Here is a 6,531-nt window from a genome sequence, read left to right as displayed (position 1 = left end):
AGGCAGGCACAGGGCCTAAGAACCCAGCTGACTGGGCTTGGTCGGTCTCCCAGGGCAGCCTGGACCAGAGAGCAGTCCTGACTCTGCAGGGGATGCCCAGTGAGGGGCCACAGACCCTTCTGGACCTCCCCTCCTCTCTCCCTGGAAAGGAGCTGGGGAGCCCAGAGTGCAAATCTGTGGACCACTCAGTTATGGAGGGAGACTGTGCCCGAAGGTGGACACTGGGGTGCGCCCCCTCCAGCATCTCGGCCTCCACCCCTGTCCTCAGTACAGCCACTTCTCGTAAGAGCACAGGCCTTGTACGCCACCCTCAATCTGGGCCAACATGGTCCGCTTCTCAAACTTAAGCTCTCCTGAGTACATCATGGACCAAAGGACAGACAGCTGCGGGCCCCAGTATCCTGGCAGCCATGCTGGATGCCCGCTATGAGGTAGGGCACGAACTTCTGAATGGACCCTTTGTCCTGGATGGAGCTGGAGATATCCTGCGCAATCTTCACCTTATCCCCCTCAATGAAGTATTGTTTCTGGCTGCTGCTGCTCTTCTCCATGGCATCCAGTGAGTCCATGCCCTGGTACTTCTTGAGCCACACCCCATCTGAGAAGAAGTACTCACTGGGGACCTCCGTGGTGGCAGCCAGCAGGGAGCCCATCATCACTGTGGAGGCTTCATGGGCCAGGGCCTTGACCATGTGCCCCACAGTCTGGATGCTGCCATCGGCTATTATAGGCACACCAAAGCACCAGTCATACTCGGCCTACTTGTACACAGCAGTGCCCTGGGGCTGACCGCAGGCCATCACACCCTGGGTGATGCAGATGGAGCTGCAGCCCATGCCCACGCCAAGCCCTTCCATACCAGTGTCAATCAGGTTCTTGGCCTGGGCTGCTGTCACCATGTTTCCCCCAGTCACCTGGAGGTGGGGGTACTTCTGTTAGCACCATGGTGATCTGATACACTGAGCTCCCTTGGGAAGAGTCCAAGACTGTGGCATTGACGCCCACCTGGGTGAGCAGGTCCAGGCGGTATTTGTCATCCTCACGGGTGCCCACAGCTGCCCCGCATCGCGGCTGCTCATGGGACTCCTTGGAGGCCGCAGGGTAGTCTCGGTTCTTCTTCAGGTTTTTGCAGGCGATGATGGCCACCAGCTCATCGCGATCACTGACGACAGGCAGCTTCCCTTTCCTGCTACACTGCAGGATCTCATTTGCCTCTTTCAACATCACACCTGCTGGAGCCACCACCAGCTCAGTCCTTGGTGTCATCTCTTCACTGGGGAGGGTGGTGTGGTCCTTCTCTGCAAGAACGTCGATGTCTCGGAAGGTGACGATGCCCACCAGCTTGCTGCCCATGGTGCCTGTCTCAGTGATGGGGATGCCAGAGAAGCCATGTCACACCTTGGCCTCTAGCACATCACCCACAGTGTGCGAGGGGCTCAGCACCACGGGGTCCATGATGAAGCCCTGTTCAAACCTTTTGACCTTCCGCACCTCCTTGGCCTGGAACTCCGGGGTGCAGTTTTGGTGAATGAAACCGATACCTCCCATCAGAGCCATCGCGATGGCCATGTCAGCCTCTGTCACAGTGTCCATGGGGGGAGGAGATGAGTGGCATCTTCAGCGTGATCTTCCAGGTCAGGGCTGAGCTCAGGTCCACCTTATCAGTTATGAAGTCTATGAGTCCTGGGAGAATCAGGAAGTGGTTGCAGGTGAGGCTGTGGGTGCTAGCGAAGGGCTGCTGCGCGGTGAGCCGGTCCTTGGGCATGTAGCAGGTGCTGCGGCTGATCAGGTAGTCCGCCATGCCGCCCGGAGACCCAGCCACCTGACATAAACACCTGCGTGGCTGCCAGCCGCTGCTGCTGCTGCTGCTGCTGCTGCACCGTAGCCACGCTGTTGCCGCAGGACCGGCAGGCTCGAGCTTAAGAAATTTCTTTTTTTTTTTTTTTTTTTTTTGAGACGGAGTCTCACACTGTCGCCCAGGCTGGAGTGCAGTGGCGCAATCTCGGCTCACTGCAAGCTCCGCCTCCCGGGTTTACGCCATTCTCCTGCCTCAGCCTCCCAAGTAGCTGGGACTACAGGCGCCCGCCACCACGCCCGGCTAACTTTTTTTTTTGTAATTTTAGTAGAGACGGGGTTTCACCGTGTTAGCCAGGATGGTCTCGATCTCCTGACCTCGTGATCCACCCGCCTCAGCCACCCGCCTCAGCCTCCCAAAGTGCTGGGATTACAGGCGTGAGTCACCGCGTGGCCAAGAATTTTCAGGAGCTTATCAATCAGTCAGCCCTTGTTAATCCCCGAGAGGATGGGTGATGGTATTGTGGTGGACCTTTACTGGACACTGCCGAATAACTGGAGTGGTACTTGTGCTTTAGTCCAGTTGGCTATCCCTTTCACCCTGGCATTTCATCAACCAGAGGAAGGAAAAATAAGACATCATAAAGCAAGAGAAACCCCTTATGGGTCTTTCGACTCTCACGTCTATTTAGACCCAATTGGAGTCCCACGGGGAATACAAGATCAACTTAAAGTCCAAAATCAAATAGCTGCAGGATTTGAGTCAATATTTTGGTGGGTGACAGTTAATAAAAATGTAGATTGGATAAACTACATTATTACAACCAACAGCGATTTATTAACTACACTAGAGATGCTATTAAAGGAATAGCTGAGCAATTAGAGGCTACTAGCCAGACGGCTTGGGAAAATAGGATAGCCTTAGACATGATATTAGCAGAAAGAGGAAGAGTTTGCGTCATGATTAAAACTCAATGTTGCACCTTCATCCCAAACAACACGGCCCCTAATGGAAGTAAAACAAAGGCATTGCAAGGTCTGACTGCTCTATCCAATGAGTTAGCCAGCGACTCAGGGGTAAATGACCACTTTACAGGGTGGATAGAAAAGTGGTTCGGTAAATAGAAAGGAATAATAGCCTCCATTCTTCACTCCCTCGTAGCCATAATAGGTGTACTTATTCTTGCTGGGTGCTGTGTCATATCATGCATCTGTGGGTTGGTGCATAGGCTCATAGAAACAGCACTTACTAAGACCTCCCTTAACTATTCTCCACCTTAACCAGGGAAGCTCCTTCTTTTGGAAAATCAAGCAGAGCAACTAAGCAAAGACATGTTAAAGGAGTTTGAAGAGAAAGCTGTAAGGAAAAATGCAAGAGGAGGAAGTTGTTAAATACGAGTTATACATTTCTCTTCAAAGAATTAATATGTCAATATGTTCAATTCTCTGCCTTCTACTTTTAAACTTTACTTCCACATAAAGCAATCTTTTCCATTTACCTACTCCACCCTAACTCATTCCAATTACCTACTCCACCCTGATTCATTGTCCACCCTGACTCATTCCGATTTCCTACTCCACCCTGACTCATTCCGATTACCTGCTCTGTCATAACCATTTTTCCTGCCAAATCACTCACCCCATCACTCTCTTTAAATTAGCCAGTCAGAATTAGTTTAGCCTATGCCGTCTAACCCCAGTCACTAGGGGAAGGACACAACTGCAGGGGCCACGTGCGTCAGGGATAAGAACCCCTTCCCCTCCCTTGTCCAAGTGTGCGCTCACCATTGCTCCATCTGTAAGGGTGCACCCTTCTATAGAAGTAACTTGCTTTGCTGAGAATTAAAAAGGAAATTATATATTCGAGTGCTATTTCTTTTGCAGCACCAAAACTTTGTTTATAACAAAGTGTTGGTTTTTGTTTTGTTGTTGTTGTTGTTGTTGTTGTTGTTTTGAGATGGAGTCTCACTCTGTCACCTGGGCAGGAGTGCAGTGGCACGATGTCGGCTCACCGCAACCTCTGCCTCCCAAGTTCAAGCAATTCTATGCCTCAGGCTCCCAAGTAGATGGGATTACGGGTGCCCACCATCACACCTGGCTCATTTTTGTATTTTTAGTAGAGACAGGGTTTCACCATCTTGGTCAGGCTGGTCTTGAACTCCTGACCTCATGATCCACCCGCCTTGACCTCCCATAGTGCTAGGTTTACAGGCATGAGCCACTGTGCCCGGCCAAGTGTTGGTCTTTCTGGTTACCAGATTCCACCTTGCAAGAGTCACATCATCACCACAAATCTTCTATGGTTAAGAGGTGCTTATTTTGAATAACAAAAGGCACTGCCCATCCTCATTCCCCATCCCTGAGGAAATTCCAAGAGTTTTAGAAGTTCTTGTGTCTGCAACCAGGGTCAAAGACCAAATATTAGAACAAAAGTTACTCCTAGCACCCTTATCACTCAGGAAATTACAAGAACTTTAGGGGTTCTGTGTCAGAAACTGGGACAAAGATCAAATATATATTTAGTTTATCAAAAGCCCTAATCCAGTAGAACTGGTATCCGCATAAGAAGAGAAAGAGAGCTATGGTCTGTCTTTCACAGGCACACACCAAATAAATAAATAAATAAATAAATAAATAAATAAATAAATAAATAAATAAATAAATAAATAAGGCTATGTAAGAGCCTAGGGAGAAGACAGCTGTCTGCAAGCCAGGAACAGTGTCTTCCCCAGGAATGGAATTGGCTAGAACCTGGGACTTCCCAGCCTTCAGAACAGTGAGAAATTTCGGTTGTTTAAGCCACCCAGTCTATGGTACTTTGTTATAGCACCTCAAGTAGATAAAGGCACCCAGTAATACATATGGACATCTATAGATTTATAAAATATATTTGAATGCTTGTTTATTATTCTATAATAACATTCTTGGTTGGAGAGGAGCTGCATTAAGAGACATTTGACTGGTGCAGTGGCTCATGCCTCCAATCCCACACTTTGGGAGGCCAAGGCAAGTGGATCACCTGAGGCCAGGAGTTCGAGACCAGCCTGGCCAACATGGCGAAACATTTTCTTTACTAAAACTACAAAAATTAGCCAAGTGTGGTGGCACACACCTGTAGTCCCAGCTATTTTGGAGACTGAGGCATGAGAATCACTTGAACCCAGGAGCTGGAAGTTGAAATGAGCTGAGATTGCACCACTGTACTCCAACATGGGCCACAGAGTGAGACTCTCTCTCAAAAAAAAAAAAAAAAAAAAAGAAGAAGAAGAGACATTTAAGCCTCTATTAGTTTAGTTATGAGTTAGGCTGATATGACAATTTCAGTGGCTCAAATAATATCAAGTTTATTTCTCTGTCATACAACATAGACCTGGGTGGGGCCACAATTCCACTTCTCCATCATTCGAGGCAACCAGAACACCTCGCATACCCAGAGATTATACAAGTATTCATCTTTAAGATTTTCTAATGTACATATTTTAATAGGTAACACATTTTATGGTTTAAAGATTAAACTACAACAAGAAAGCTAGACAGTGAAAAATCTTGCTACTTCCCCTAGTCCCATCTATCTCATTAACTTCATGACCTTCTTTTTCTCCTGGAAAATCTACTGTAAACTCATTAAAGAATGGGAAGAAAATACAGATAACATCAGTATTATTTTAAAAATAGTATTGACCTCACAGACCCCCTGCAATCGCATCAGGGACCGTTAGGGTTTCTTACACCACATTTTGAGAACCACTGACCCAGCCCAAGACTAGCAGGCAGAAAACCTTTTCAAAAAGCTAGTTGAGAGCCAGACAGGGTGACAGGTACCTGTTTGTTGATGTGGGAGGATCCTTTGAGCCCAGTAGTCCTTGACTAGTCTAGGCAACATAGCAAAACCTGCATCTTTAAGAAAAAACATTTTTTACCCTGCAAAGCTAAGACTTCCAGAAAATAAAAAGAAAAAAAAAGGCCGGGCGCGGTGGCTCAAGCCTGTAATCCCAGCACTTTGGGAGGCCGAGACGGGCGGATCACGAGGTCAGGAGATCGAGACCATCCTGGCTAACACGGTGAAACCCCGTCTCTACTAAAAATACAAAAAACTAGCCAGGCGAGGTGGCGGCGCCTGTGGTCCCAGTTACTCGGGAGGCTGAGGCAGGAGAATGGCGGGAACCCGGGGGGCGGAGCTTGCAGTGAGCTGAGATCAGGCCACTGCACTCCAGCCTGGGCGACAGAGCCAGACTCTGTCTCAAAAAAAAAAAAAAAGGAAAAACATTTTTTAATTAAAAAAAGCCAATTGAATAGTTTGATTTCTTTTTTTTTTTTTTTTTTTTTTGAGACGGAGTCTTGCTCTGTCGCCCAGGCTGGAGTGCAGTGGCCGGATCTCAGCTCACTGCAAGCTCCGCCTCCCAGGTTCCCGCCATTCTCCTGCCTCAGCCTCCCGAGTAGCTGGGACTACAGGCGCCCGCCACCTCACCCGGCTAGTTTTTTGTATTTTTAAGTAGAGACGGGGTTTCACCGTGTTAGCCAGGATGGTCTCGATCTTCTGACCTCGTGATCTGCCCATCTCGGCCTCCCAAAGTGCTGGGATTACAGGCTTGAGCCACCGCGCCCGGCAGTTTGATTTCTTAAATAACCACATATTTATTTAGAGATTTACAATTTTTATAATACTTTCAATGTGATTGTTTCACAGTATTATTTATTTTTAAATTTAACCACTATGGAAGCTTGGAATAAAGAATA

At 48.1% G+C, this 6,531-nt stretch overlaps 1 pseudogene; it reads right to left on the bottom strand.

Annotated features, from left to right (window-relative positions):
- Positions 1-264: 264 nt before the first annotated feature.
- LOC710138 (inosine-5'-monophosphate dehydrogenase 1 pseudogene) lies at positions 265-1,801 on the bottom strand (annotated as a pseudogene).
- Between the last annotated feature and the right edge of the window lie 4,730 nt (positions 1,802-6,531).

This window comes from Macaca mulatta, chromosome 3 (assembly GCF_049350105.2).
Source record: "Macaca mulatta isolate MMU2019108-1 chromosome 3, T2T-MMU8v2.0, whole genome shotgun sequence".
In the NCBI taxonomy this organism is placed as follows: Eukaryota; Metazoa; Chordata; class Mammalia; order Primates; family Cercopithecidae; genus Macaca; species Macaca mulatta.
This window is presented reverse-complemented; position numbering and strand designations above follow the sequence as displayed.